Here is a 15,678-nt window from a genome sequence, read left to right as displayed (position 1 = left end):
AAATAAATAGGAAATATTCACCCAAATCACTCAATAATAATAAGGCTATAAAAAGACAGTGACTAAAAAGAGAAAATAAACGCCATTTTATTCATAAAATAGAAGCAAGCATCCTTTAAAAAACAGTGAATTAGGTCCAATGAAGAAATCAATAACACATAATGAATGTTTAGTTTTGTACCAAGAATGAAAGAGAATGTTAACATTAGAAATTCTATAATATTACTTATCACATATTAATGGAGAAAATCATCTCAAAACAGAAAATTCAATATTCATTCATTATAAAATAAATTTTAACACTTGAACATGATAAAAAAGTTTGCCCTTCATTTATTTTTACCAAAGTTAACACTAACTCATGATAAAGCACAAATAAACAAACACAGCAAACATGGAAGCAAAGGTTAACCTATTTAGTCTGATAAAGAACATCTACCAAAGACTTATAGTAAATATCATTTGCTCATGTTGAAATATCAGATTTGTTCCCTTTAAAATCAAGAACAGAATAAAAATGCCCATTCCAACCACTTTCACTCAACAACTTTCTAGAGGTCCTAGACTATGCACAAAGATAAATGTATATACTGTTTTGCAGGTTTGGAAAAGGAAAATCACAATTATCATTATTCATAGATGATATTATAAACAATAAAAAATTTTACTTAATCAATTTCATGTCTACAGCATGTCATGTCTATAACAAGTAACTTTTTTCACATATACATTCATTCGAATACATATATTTATAAATACTATTTGCTAGTCATGTTTTTGGCACTGGAGATATAAGAGTAAATAAAACAGATAAATATCTCTGCTTTCATAGAGCTTACATTCTAGAGGAAAAGAGGTACAATAAACAGGTTAATAATAAGTAAAACACAAATATGTAATAGAAAGATATGTAAGACATGTATGGAGAGGGGGAAAAAGCAGGAAAGAGACTGAGAAAGGATCAAGGAATGAGGGGTAGCATTAACATTTAGATTAGTAAAATTTAGATTGGATGATTATGGACAGTCTCTTTACCAGGAGATATTTTATTAAAGTTTTGAAAGAAATAAGGGGATGAGTCATTTGGATATCTGAAGGAAGAATGAGGGCAAAGGAAACCTCAAAGTAAAAAGCCTAGAGGTAGGGGCATGTCTAGAGTGTTCTACAAATAGGTAGGTGGCTAGTGTGGCCAGAATTAAGTAAAAAAATGGGAGAATAGCAGGAAATGAGGTCAGAGAGTTAAAATAAGGCCATACCATGTATAGTATCAGAGGCCATAATGACTTCACTTGATAGAATGCCACTAGAAAATTTTAAGCAGAGAAATGTTATGGATAGACCTATGTTTTAAGAAAATCACTGGCTTCTGTGTTTAAAGAAGACTAGAAGAAAACAAAGACAATGCAAAGAGACCAGTTAAAACACTACTGCGATAATCCAAATTAGAGATGATGAAACCAAAAACTAAAGAACAGACATTAATAGTGTTAGTGGCAAGGAAAGATGGAAGTGTGGATATCTTTCAAAGATAGACCCAAAATAATTTATTTTCATATCTGATGTGAAGTGTATAAGACAGAAGTGACTCAAGGATAACTCCAGTTTTCTGGCTAAGTAACTAGAGAGGAATGTAGTTTCCAATAATTAAGATAGAGATAACATCAGAAGACAGAATTTTAGTGGAGAATTGATATCCAACTGCATGTGTCAAGCATGTAGTTGGATATACAAAACCAGACTTTAGAAAGAGATCTCAGTAGAAGATGTGAAGTAAGGAGTTGTTAACATATAGGTAATTTAAAACCATGAGACTGGATGAGATCACCTATGGAGTGATGATGGCAAACAGAAAAGGCCCTAGAACTGAGCTCTGGAACACCTCAACATGCAGGGTTCAGGGAGATGAGGTTCAAGTAGCAAAAGAAATTAAAAATGTGGCAGCTATCGCCAACATCAAGGCCTAAAAAATAACCAGAAAGTGAATGACTGAGAATGAAACAAAATCACTAAAAGAGAGGCTATCAAGGAACTGAAAGTCCAGAGTTATAAAGAATTATAAATTATGAAAAATTAAAAAAATACTTTATAAAAAACTATAGCAGGAATCATTTTTTAAGAAAGTGACAATGTCACAGGGATGATTATTTTAAACTTACAAAAAACAGTGACCTGAGAAAAAGTGCATATATTAAAAAGTTATAGTACGTAGGATAATCTGATGATACAATATTCAAGGTAGAGTGTGTTCATGAAGAAAGGAGGGGAAAGGACTTGAAAGCACAAATGAGAAGCACAGAGGACATTTATCTCAACTCCAGGTCCGATGTTATAGTTGAGTGGAGAGAAAACAGTTACCTTTAAAAGTGCTACAAGACAGGGTGAGCCCAAGCTGGCTCATACTACCTTGTTTCCTTTTTTAAGATTTATTTGAGACACACAGAGAGAGAAAACATGTATGCATGAAGAAAAGGGGCAGAAAGACTCTAAACAGAGTCCCTGTTGAACATGGTACCCATTGTGGGGCTCAGTCCCAGGACCCTGAGATCATGACCTCAGCCAAAACCAAGAGTCAGACACCTAGCCACTGCCCATCCAGGAAACCCTAGCTCATACTAGTTTATAATTGCTGACTGTGGACATCACTTCCCAACTCCACATTTGCCAAATTATGATGGTAAATGAATGACTTTGATGCATTTATAGCACAAAAACTGGAAAGTACAACAAATCAAGGTTTTTGCTTATTTCTCTTTCCAAAGAGCACATTGTTTAATATTTACTATTAGCCACCAGCTACAGGAGAAACTATAACTAGGGAAAAGCTAGATTTCCATTAGCACAGAAGGAGAAGGCAACATTCACAGTAGAAGTTAAAAACACAGAGGATTTTGCTGACCAGTGATCTTGAGTTGCGAACAGTACAAGAAAAAGTTTCAGGACTCAGAAAAAGTATGAAGAAAATGGGTCAGAAAAAGTTCTATAAGGTAATTTAGGGAGAATTAGAATTCTGGAGTAAAAGAACTAGGAGTCCTGAACTTCTTATAAACACAAAAAGAACACAGATACAGGGTAGGAGTGTTGAAGAAAGACAGGATCAAGGATGGGTTGACCAGGAACATGTGTTACTCAGAATCTCCCATTTGGCTCCTGCTGACAGAAGCATATCCTGTGTAGATGGACAGTCTTATTCTGTGTGCTTGGGCATTCGGTTGTCTCCTGCCAATGGTGTCCTGCAGAGGTCTGATCTTACTCCAAGTTTGAGAGTTCCCTCTCCACTCCTGCTGTAGAGGAGGCATGGAGTCAGAAGGTTGATCTTGCACTGAGCTTATGGGCTCCTTCTTGATTTCTGTTGAACGAAGCCTCAAAGCCAACAAAGGGACAGATTATTTATTTTAACTACTTGGAAATATCATTTATGATAGTAAAAATTATAAAGCACTTGGAATTACATTTAACAAATACATGTACAGGATCTCAAAGAAAGTATTAAAATGTTATTGAAAGATATCAAAGAAAATCTAAATATATGGGGAGATAAACCATGTTCATTTATACATCAAAATACTCAGTACTATAAAGATGCTAATTATCATTACATAGATCAAAAAATTATTATTTCAAAAAAAGTCCCTAGATATTTTTTTAGAAGTTTCACAAGCCTATTTTAAAATGTGAAGAGAATTATAAGATAACTACAATACTTCTGAATAACATAAAAAGAACTTATTAAAAAGTATGGTACTGCCACAGGAGTAAAAAAAAAACTCAACAATGAAACGTAATATAAAACAAAGCCACATATATCTAGAAACCCATGTAAACCAAATGACAGAGCTTACGCTGCAGACCTTTGGGAAAAAGAAAAGCCATAATGTAAATTGTGCTGGGACAAACAATTATCTTAATGAGACCCAAAATAATTAATTACTACTTCATTCCACATTTTTAAAAACTGATTTCAAGGTAATGAAATTTTTTAAACTGAGAAGCAAAATTTTACGGAGATGTCCAGTCCAAATTAGACAGTACAGTACAGATTCATCTCTCTTCCTATTTTCCCTGCAAATAACTATAAATCCTAAAATAATGCAAGACACAGCCAAAGTGAAACTCCAAAGAGTGGAAATAAGAAGAAAAACTCATTAGAAATGCCAAGACTGGAGAAACAGTGCAGCAGGATATTTTACTACCTCCCACCCCCCAAAAAATATGACAACACAGGTCTAACCTAGCATAAAAAAGGTAATGTATTCTCTGATCATAATCAAATCAAACCAGAAATCAATAGCAAAAAGATAAAGGGAAATCTCTGATATGTGTAGAAATTATACAACACACTTCTGAATAATCCAGGGTCCAAAAGGGAGTCTCAAAGGAAATAAAAACTATATAGAATTGAATAAAAATGAAAGTACAACATAACACAATATGTGAGGTGCAGCTAAGGCAGGCTGAGAGGGATATGTATAGCACTAAATGCTTACATTACAGAAGATGTCTTGAATCACTAATCTAAGTTTCCCCCTAAAGAGAGTAGAAAAAGAAAAGCATTAAGAAACCCAAAGCTAGAAGAAGAATAAAGGAAATAATAAAGATATTATTCAAATAATATTCAAAAGGTAGTAAAATCATGATGACACTAAACTCATATCTTTCAATAGTAACTCTGAACGTGAACGGGCTTAATGACCCCATCAAAAGGCGCAGGGTTTCAGACTGGATAAAAAAGCAGGACCCATCTATTTGCTGTCTACAAGAGACTCATTTTAGACAGAAGGACACCTACAACCTGAAAATAAAAGGTTGGAGAACCATTTACCATTCAAATGGTCCTCAAAAGAAAGCAGGGGTAGCCATCCTTATATCAGATAAACTAAAATTTACCCCAAAGACTGTAGTGAGAGATGAAGAGGGACACTATATCATACTTAAAGGATCTATCCAACAAGAGGACCTAACAATCCTCAATATATATGCCCCGAATGTGGGAGCTGCCAAATATATAAAGCAATTAATAACCAAAGTGAAGAAATACTTAGATAATAATACACTTTTACTTGGTGACTTCAATCTAGCTCTTTCTACACTCAATAGGTCTTCTAAGCACAACATCTCCAAAGAAACGAGAGCTTTAAATGATACACTGGACCAGATGGATTTCACAGATATCTACAGAACTTTACATCCAAACTCAACTGAATACACATTCTTCTCAAGTGCACATGGAACTTTCTCCAGAATAGACCACATACTGGGTCACAAATTGGGTCTGAACCGATACCAAAAGATTGGGATCGTCCCCTGCATATTCTCAGACCATAATGCCTTGAAATTAGAACTAAATCACAACAAGAAGTTTGGAAGGACCTCAAACACGTGGAGGTTAAGGACCATCCTGCTAAAAGATGAAAGGGTCAACCAGGAAATTAAGGAAGAATTAAAAAGATTCATGGAAACTAATGAGAATGAAGATACAACATTCAAAATCTTTGGGATGCAGCAAAAGCAGTCCTAAGGGGGAAATACATCGCAATATAAGCATCCATTCAAAAACTGGAAAGAACTCAAATACAAAAGCTAACCTTACACATAAAGGAGCTAGAGAAAAAACAGCAAATAGATCCAAAAGGTAGTAAAATTTTAAAAACTCTATCTACCAAGATTGACAAAAATAAAAGGGGGGAAGACACAAATAACAAATATCAAGAATGGAATGGAGAATACCACTATAGATCCTGCAGTCATTAAAAGTATCAGGGAATACTATAAACAACTTTATCCACAGTCACAAATTTAGCTATTTAGAATGGACAAATTCCTCAGAAAACACAAACTACAAAAACTCAATTAAAATGAAATAATATAGTCCTAAAACCATTAAAGAAATTGAATTTATAATTTAAAAAAAATCCTCAAGCCCAAATAGTTTCTTTTATTTTTTTAAAGATTTTTAATTATTTTATTTATTCATTTGAGAGAGAGAGAAAGAGAGGGAGAGAGAGAGCATGAGCAGGGGGAGAAGCAGAGGGAGAGGGACAAACAGACTCCACATTGAGCATGGAGCCCAGTGCAGGGCTCCAACTCAGGACCCTGAGATCCTGACCTGAGCCAAAATCAAGAGTGGAAGGCTTAACTGACTGAGTCACACAAGCGCCCCCAGATGGTTTCATTAGAGAATTCTGCCAAATATTTTTAAAAGAATTTGCAACCACTCAGCACTAAAGAGAGGAAAAACTATTATCCATGCAACAGCTTGGGATTAATATAAAGGGAATTATGGGGGATCCCTGGGTGGCTCAGCGGTTTGGCGCCTGCCTTTGGCCCAGGGCGCGATCCTGGAGTCCCGGGATCGAGTCCCACGTCGGGCTCCGGCGTGGAGCCTGCTTCTCCCTCCTCCTGTGTCTCTGCCTCTCTCTCTGTCTATCATGAATAAATAAATCTTAAAAAAAAATAAAATAAATAAAGGGAATTACGCTGAGTGTAAAAGTCACCCCCAAAAGTTAAATGCCATATGACTACATTCAAATAACAACCTTGAAATGACAAAATTATAAAAGATGGAGAGCAGATTAGTGGTTGTCTAAGGCTGGGAACTGGAGGAAGTAGGGTAGAGGGAAATGGGTATGAGTATAAAAGGACAACACCAGGAAACCCTGTGGTGATGGAACTGTCCCATACTTTGCATCAATGTCAATATCCAGATTATATTTTGGTTTTTCAAGATGTTACCGTTGGAAGAAAGCAGATAAAGAATGTACAACATCTCTTTATTATCTCTTACAAGTGCACATGAATTTACAACTATCTCAAAAAAAAGGTTAGTCTGAAAAATTACAGATATTAGTGGAACACACTAAAACTTAAATAAATTCTGTAGATTAAATAAAAGTATTGCATAAGTGATGATTTCATTTTTTTAAGGTTGATTTATTTATTTTAGAGAGAGAGCACAGGGAGAAAGAATCTCAAGCAGATTCCACACTTAGTGTGGGCCTGACCCCAAGGCAGGCTCGCTCTCATAATCATAAGCTCACCACCTGAGCCAAAACCAAGAGTCGGATGTTTAATCATCTGTACCACCCAGGTGTCCCTTATTATTGATTTATTGATTTAAATAATTATATTGGGTGAAGTAAGAGCATGTCTATGTGTTTAGGAATTATGCACTAAAATATTTGCTAATGGGAAAAATAAATAATATGCAAATAGAAGGAAATATACAAGCAAGCATTCTCACCTTGGTATAGGAAAGGATCTCTAAAGCAACTGTCAATAAGTCTTCCATAAAAGAAAGTATTAATAAATTTGACTACATTAAAATAAAGAACTTTGTGGATTTTTAAATAAAATTCTTTATATTTCAGATATAAAACATGACAAAATGAAGAACTACTCATTAAAAGGTACTATGAGGAAATAAATATAAGTCATCATCTGGGACAAGCTACTGGCCTTCATATGACTGATCAGGGAATTATCTAAGAAACATTGCAAATATACTTAAAAAGACCAACAACGTAGTTGGAAAAGTCAGTTTATGAAATGACATTTTACAGAAGCTAACATATGAATAACCCATAAATAAAAGAGAACATGTTCAATATAAGTGTTAATCAGAAAAATTAATATGTTAACCCCGATGTTATAGCAGCAATGTCCACAATAGCCAAACTGTGGAAGGAGCTTCGGTGTCCATTGAAAGATGAGTGGATAAAGAAGATGTGGTCTATGTATACAATGGAATATTACTCAGCTATTAGAAATGACAAATACCCACCATTTGCTTCAACGTGGATGGAACTGGAGGGTATTATGCTGAGTGAAGTAAGTCTGTCGGAGAAGGACAAACATTATATGTTCTCATTCATGTGGGGAATATAAATAACAGTGAAAGGGAATATAAGGGAAGGGAGAAGAAATGTGTGGAAATATCAGAAAGGGAGACAGAACGTAAAGACTGCTAACTCTGGGAAACGAACTAGGGGTGGTAGAAGGGGAGGAGGGCGGGGAGTGGGAGTAATTGGGTGACGGGCACTGGGGGTTATTCTGTATGTTGGTAAATTGAACACCAATAAAAAAAAATAATAATAAAATAAAAATAAATAAAAAAACATATAATAACATATTTTACTAATTAGACTGACAAAAATTAATATTGGAATACCAAGTGCTAGAAAGGAAAAAGTAATAGAAATTCTGCATGTGGGTTTATAAACATATTCAACTAATTTGGAAAATAGGGCACTATACAGTAAAATCCTTATCCCCAGTAACACAGCAATTTCACTCCTATATTTATACCTTACAGAAAATCTTCCATATGTGCAATTGGGGATATACAAGAATATTCATGGAAGTATTGTTTATTAAACCAAGACTTTTGAAATGAATTGACTATGTGTTAATAAAAGGACAGAAAAGTAAATATTGTGAAATGAAATATAGCCACATATAGCAACACAGAAGAATCTTAGAAACATGCCAAATGAAAAAGCAAATATATTATATATTTATCATATAAATTTATATATTTGCATCAAATATACACATGATATATTTAAATTAAATAAATATTACTTAAACATATTTATTTTTAAATTATGGTATATTCAATTCACAATTTTTAATAAAGTGTTACTTTTAACTATATATAAATAACACATATATTGACTAAAGTTTTCAAAATGTTCTAAAATCCTTAGTATGTTTTCCCTGCAATCTCATTTTTGTATTTTCTAAATAATCCATGCTTATGCATAATTCAAGATAAATAGTATAGTTTAAAACCTGAGAATAATTAGTATTTCTTAATTACTTTTATTCTGATTCACATTTATTTCTTTTTATGTAAACAGAATATATTTAGTGAAATTATGTAAGTATTTCTATTTATTTGATTTTCTACTCAGAACAGAATTATAAACAAGTTATCTTAATCCTTATGTATTTAACATGGCAGGGTATTATGAAAAAATATTTTGATTAATATATTTCCCCAGGGATTTTTAATGAATTATTTCAACTGCTGAAGACATTCAACATTATCAAGTTATAGGCATTAAAATTCCCATTTGCACATGGTTATAGACTTTTTATTACCTTCCATATTTTCAAACTCTAAAGAAAATGTAAAACTAATTTCCTTTTTTAGCAACTTTATGTCTGATTAATAGACTTATTTAACATCCTAATGTAAGATTCACAATTACTAGCAAAATGTCAACCAGATCCCTGATTAATGCTGGACTCACAATGATGCTGGGGCACAAAAAATAATAATGACCACTGTAGAGCAATATGCAAATATATAAGATGCAGCTAAACTTACTCTAATTAATGCGAAGTATCTATATGTAAGTGCATCTAACTGCTCTTGAACTGCCCCATAAGCACGCCCAGTGTGGCATAACACAAGATACATATACACTGTCATGTCAGAGTTAAAGGGACCCTTTCTCTCCTTTTCACATTTTATCATTATATTTAATAAACTATGATCTACTTTATATAATCATTGGTGGATGACATTAGAAAGATATGAGTTAAGATCATTTTTTAATTAAGTGAATCAAAATACAGATTAGCCCATAAAGAGGTTGAGAGTTTTGTATCATCTTTATGGCCATATGAGTACTTTAAAATATATAACACAAAATATGCATACAACAGAACATCAGAAATGGCCATAATCATGCTCTAATTTCCATATTTGTTTGTATATAATCTGAATTAAGGAAATCACACTGATAATTTTAGAAAGCAACCACAAAATTATTCAAGTCATTATCTAACAAAATGACAAAAATGCTTAAAAGGAATGAATTTGGAAGTCTGTGACAGACTTCTATTCAGTGTTACCAATATCATATTTAACATAAAAGAATAAAATAGTATTAACAATTATTATTTATCTTTGGTAAATAATCTTTTCTACCAATTCTGTAATAGTACTGTGCTAGATATATTACACATATTATTTTATTGCATCATGACAAAAATCCTCAGATGCACTTATTATTCGTCAGTTAACAGAGATAGAAACATAGAAGTTAAGGAATTTGCCCCAGGTTTTATACAAGTGTTAGTGGTAGACCTGAATTTCAGATACAGATTAAGTTTCAAAATAATTCACACTCTAAAACATTTTTGCCAAAGTGAATGCTACAGTATATTAACAGATGCTGTGCAGAAGGAAAAAGGATTACAATTGTTAACTTATGTGAGGATAGCTATGCAAGTACTAAATCAAAGCTAAAATATATCGTTTTTACTCCTTTAACAAAAAAAAAAATATATATATATACATATGTATAAAATTTCTGAATATGTAAAAGAAGTTAAGATAAGTAGGAAAATATGAAAATTCATCCACAGCTTATGAGAAAGTACTTTAATAGTCAAATTGGTAGTATAAGCTAATGTGAAAAGCCATTCTTATGTAACAGGTATTATTGATTAATAAACTTAGAAAACTAAATGATTAAAAATAGGGTGATGAAATGTCAATTGTAATTGAAAACTATTTTAACGGAACATTTAAATTTTACCTAAAGATTTTTCTTACAATAAGCTAAACCAGATGTTGCCAGGGTAAATAATATAAAAAAAAATTAGTATAGGTTTTTAAATTACTCCTTTAATAAAATTTTTAAGTTTCTTTAAGAAAATAATATGACTATTTCCCAAATTAGTCAGAATTTTGTTTTTTTAACCTTTAACATTTGAAGACTTAACTTATAAAATATTATGAAATTTTATTGTACATATTATATTTATATATTATTTTCAACATATCCTCTGTTCCTATTCATCTGGAAAAGAAATGCCTATTTTTTTAATAATATCTTTACAAACTTTGAAACAGGGTTTCATACAGGGGGTATTAGACCAAATTTTTTTACATGCAGAAGCATAGTAACCTAGATAGGATTTTTTTCATTTAGAAAAGCATGTCTGTACTACAATCTAAGAGAATAAGCATTAAATAAGGCAGTAAAAAGATGGAAGGAAAAGGTAGCAGCCCCTTATCTTTTTTAATTTACTCCTCACTTTCTTGAAATACTTTGTTTTGTTTTTAATTTTTCCTGCATGATCACTGAATATATAGGTCAAGACACAAGGTATGTAGGTTTTTAATATATAAAAATTATAAAATATAAAAATTATAATTGCATGCTTCAAATTTAACTCTTCAGAGAATCATGAATTTAGTGGATGTCACATTATTCTTTTTTCCTCTCTGCAATTAAAAATAAATTCTACATATAAATATACTTTTCAAAACTATTAAAGTCTATATGGAATTGTTTGATTCTACTTCTCTTTAATAAATATGTTGGCACATTTAAAGTTTTGCATGTATAATAGCCATTCAAAGTCTCAACAAAGTAGTAATTTTTTCTCTTAACTGGGACTTATGTGTTTGCAAAGTACAATTAATTTCACAATGGCTCTCAATTCCTTTATAGTAACATATATTTCCCAGACATAAGGAAATTATGTTATAATGTATAGTTATCGTTACAAAAACTAACCCATTGACTATTTTAGTAACCCACTAATTATCTTAAAGACAGGAGAAAACTGCTTTCCCAGTATTGACACGAATTGTTTCCTTAATTCAAGAAAAATAGTTTAAACCATAAGAATTAGCTTTAAAATATAATCTCATTTTTAAAAGATTTTATTTTTTTTTTATTTTTATTTTTTATTTATTTATGATAGTCACAGAGAGAGAGAGAGAGGCAGAGACACAGGCAGAGGGAGAAGCAGGCCCCATGCACCGGGAGCCCGACGTGGGATTCAATCCCGGGTCTCCAGGATCGCGCCCTGGGCCAAAGGCAGGCGCCAAACCGCTGCGCCACCCAGGGATCCCTTAAAAGATTTTATTTTTAAGTATCTTTATGCCCAATGTGGGGCTCAAACTCAACCCCAAGATCAAGAGTCACCTGCTCCCACTGGGCCAGCCAGATGCTCCAAATATAATCTCTTACTAACTTTATAGAAGTGATTTTATAATGTTATAGAAATATATAATGTAATTTATATGGTATATCAGAAAGTCACATATGTAACTAGTTTGAGAAGTAAAGAAATAAAATCGTCCAAAGAAGATCAGTATATAGTAGCAAGTTTCAGAAAGATATATTTAATGTCACACAAAGGGGACTATTAGAGGACAATCTAGAAAGCCGCTAAGGTAGTCTATGAAGACCAGTTTTAGAAGAGTGGGAAGAAAAATTAAAAGGATAAAGAAGCAATGAAATTGGTGGTTTGGGTGGTTTTTAAAGGAAGTCCTTCATAATCTCCACCAGTTCCCCCAAACCCAACCAAAATAAACATTTAACTCAAGTAAATTTGTTCTGCAAGTGAAATTTCTAGGTAAATTCCTTAGCCCTTTCCAATAAGATATCAGCTCCTAGTTCTCCACTCCCCACCTCCATCCCCATTTAGAAACTCAGAACTTGTCAAGAAGTGTGAGAACAGCACTAATGAGAGACTGGGAGACACCAGAAGGATACAATCAAAGATGATGCCATAATTTTAAACTGAATGAATTGGTAGAATGCAGACTCTATTGAAAGTCATTTCAAAAATGAAGAAATTAGCCTATTTGGGAAATAAGATGAGATTTATAAATTAAGCCATGTTAATTTTGAGGTAATGGTAAATAATTCAAAATAGAAATTCCCATAGATAGCTAAATTATTGCTATAAAGGTACAATATGGTAATATGAATATGTGAAAATCATCAGCAAAGAAATTATATTGAAAATAGATTATAAGTTAGGAAAGTCATTTAAAAAAAACCTAACTCTAATTATAACAAAGATTTTATGGGGTATATTAATTTATTCTGAGTTCCAAAAAGAGTTTCAGGATACAATCCAATTTAATTTGAGCCATCTATGGTACTTATAAAATAATCTTTTTAAAGTTTTATTTTGATAGTAAAAGCATAATTTTATTGAAAATCATGAGGAAAAACATTTATAGTAGATATTACTTCGTAGAAATCTGAAACTGGAAAATCCTGAGTCTTCAGATTTCCCTGAACTCTCTGGACCTGCAAAAATAACCTGTTTCTCCCTGTTAAAGGTTAGTATGCCTTCCTTGATCAAAGGCAATTTTATCCTCTGCCTTGCAAGACAACTCATTCTACTCTTACAATATATTCTCTGCTTTCTTCCTGGCTAACTAACTGAAATCCATTTAAGTCACAATAAAACCTAGCCAGGGAAGTATTGCCTCTGTTAAAAGAAAAAAAGAACTAAACCCAAAGGAACTGCAGGAACTAGCCAATATGAACCTATGAGTGTCAGGAAAATACATGTAGGTCTGAATCCTGAGGCTTTTGAAACAGGGAGATAGAACATAAAGTTGGACAAGGGAAAGTTTATTAATATTAAAGCATTTTCCTATGGATTAGTATCCTGGCAAGGACCCCCATGTTAATATGACGTTAGGATAGCTCTTGCAAACTTTGAAAAAAATTATGGCCCAACTAAATGAAGTAGACATGCCAAAACTATCATGTATGACAAAGAATACAAGAAGGATCAAAAGAAAGAAGTGAGCATGTGAGAGTGATTATACCACGCAAGGCTAAAGAGCCCATGAGATAGCCACAGAATGACCAGAAGATACACCAACTACAAAAGTATTAAGGATTGTAACTGTAGGAGGGGCAGCTACATCACTGAGAAGTTCAGTTGTGGCTCTCCTCTAGAATAATGGTACATATTATTAGAGAATGAGGCTTCTTAAAAGCAATGGGGATGATAGGAGCCTGATAAAAGAGAGGCCAGGTGGGAGCACTCACAGGTCAAAAGCACAGTAGGCACAATGATGGAAAGGTGCAGAGTAACTGTCAGGAGAGCCTAATCCACAGAGACCTAGGGTGATAGTTAATACAACATAATATTCTCAAAAGCCAGGAAGATGGGAAACCAACAAAGCTAATTCCCAATCTGTAACAAATGACATCAAGGATGAATTATTAGGATGCTAAGGGCAGTCACTCCATAAAACTCACAATATCTTACCTGGTTTCGAAACTTCAGCCAGTTTTTCAGATACTGAACCTACTGACTAAAGAAGTGGCCAGGTCTCCAGGAAGAAGTTACCTGCAACACCATGGCAAGTGTATAATGATTTACTCAGGTAACTATACACCAGAGAAGAAGAAATATGCCAACATGTTGAGACTATTGACACAGGTTCTAGCATGGTATTGATACTCTGGGACTTCAATGTTATGATACCCCTCATCAGTAGAGTTGAGGAATATGGTGACCAGATAATAGAGTATTGGCCTAGGTCTGGGTCACAGGGAGACAGGACTCATGAACACAAATGGTGGTCAGTCATTTCCTAGGTCTCCAAGTAAGTAAGTGAAAACGACATATTTGGTAGTTTGATGAACTTTCACATTAGTTCTTGACCTGTGGGTAAGAGGTACTATAGTGGGAAATGCTAAGTAAAATCCTCTGGTATTGCTTCTTTCTCTGGCCAAGATAACCTAAAATAATATTGCAAACTGGGAGAGGGTATTAGCTAAAAGATGTATATGTAGCAGTTAACATGTGTTGTTTATGAACCAGGAGTGTTACCTGTCATTAAAGCCATGATTCTGGGCATGCAAGAAGCAATTCATCTTAAAAAGGAATGATTATAATTGAAATTGTGCTTGAAAAGAAAAGCAGAAAAGCACAAGTAAAATGCATGAGGAAGGAGCTTAGAATTCCAAACTTCTATTCGTATTTTAATGCCACATATCCTACAGTATCTATGGCCTTCATCATGATCAGATAACAGAGAAAGAAAAAAATTAGCCTGGTTTCTAGATGGGCTTACACAACATGCTATATTCAGTGACTGTACCAGTGGACAGTCATTGAATATAGTTCTGCCAAGGGAGATTCTGAAAGACAATGGTGAATGGGAAACCTTCCTATGAACAGAAATTTGGACAGTATATCTGGTCATCCAGTCATTAGCTGGAAGGAGAAATGGGCTATGGGGGAATGAATCTATATTTATTTATCAATAGTGGCTATCAGTTTGGTTTATTGGTTAGGGATTTGTAGAAAGAATTAGATTGGAAAATCTGATATAAGATCTAGAGAAATGGTTAGTGGTTGGACCTCTTAAAAATGGGAAAGTATGCGAGAATTTGTGTACAATGGGTATACTCATTAAAAGACATCCACTACGGATGAGATTTTCAATAATCATGTGGAAAATATGCCTTATCCTATGAATGTTGTCCTTTTTCCTTGGACTCTCAGCCGCTTTGGACCAAGAAGCTATCATATCAAGAATGGAAACTATACATAAGCTTAGTAACAGGGACTTCCCCTAAGTGAAGTTGATCCAGCTACCTCTCGATGCTGAATGTTCAGCTTGCCAAGAGCAGAATTCAACATAGAACCTTGTTATGGTGCTTTACCATGAAGAAACAGTCATCTGGTAGTAGACTTATTATATGGGACCTCTTACATTTTGAGTTTTTAAAGATTTATTTATTGAAGAGAGAGCAGGAGAGAGAGAGAAAGAGAATCCTTGAATAGACTCCCTGTTGAGTGGGGGGAGACTGATGCAGGGTGCGATCCTAGGATCCCGAGATAATGACCTGAGCTGAAATCAATAGTCAGACACTTAATGGACTCAGCCAC

At 33.6% G+C, this 15,678-nt stretch overlaps 1 protein-coding gene and 2 long non-coding RNA genes across 8 annotated transcripts in view; 1 reads left to right on the top strand and 2 right to left on the bottom strand.

Moving 5' to 3' along the window:
* Nucleotides 1–15,678, bottom strand: part of SPAG16 (sperm associated antigen 16) — a 907,696-nt gene that overhangs the window by 812,893 nt on the left and 79,125 nt on the right. The window lies entirely within an intron of this gene.
* On the bottom strand, nt 64–14,484 carry LOC119867957. Its single transcript, XR_005385370.1, has 2 exons — nt 14,047–14,484; nt 64–3,360 (listed from the first exon to the last, which is right to left on the bottom strand). It is a non-coding gene; the product is annotated as an uncharacterized LOC119867957 (long non-coding RNA).
* LOC119867953 lies at nt 6,789–14,171 on the top strand. Its single transcript, XR_005385365.1, has 5 exons — nt 6,789–6,817; nt 7,365–7,403; nt 8,856–8,875; nt 13,015–13,099; nt 14,065–14,171. It is a non-coding gene; the product is annotated as an uncharacterized LOC119867953 (long non-coding RNA).

The sequence above is a fragment of the Canis lupus genome, chromosome 37 (genome assembly GCF_011100685.1).
Source record: "Canis lupus familiaris isolate Mischka breed German Shepherd chromosome 37, alternate assembly UU_Cfam_GSD_1.0, whole genome shotgun sequence".
Taxonomy (NCBI): domain Eukaryota; kingdom Metazoa; phylum Chordata; class Mammalia; order Carnivora; family Canidae; genus Canis; species Canis lupus.
The sequence above is the reverse complement of the archived record's forward strand: the minus strand, read 5'-3'. Positions and strand labels throughout refer to the sequence as shown.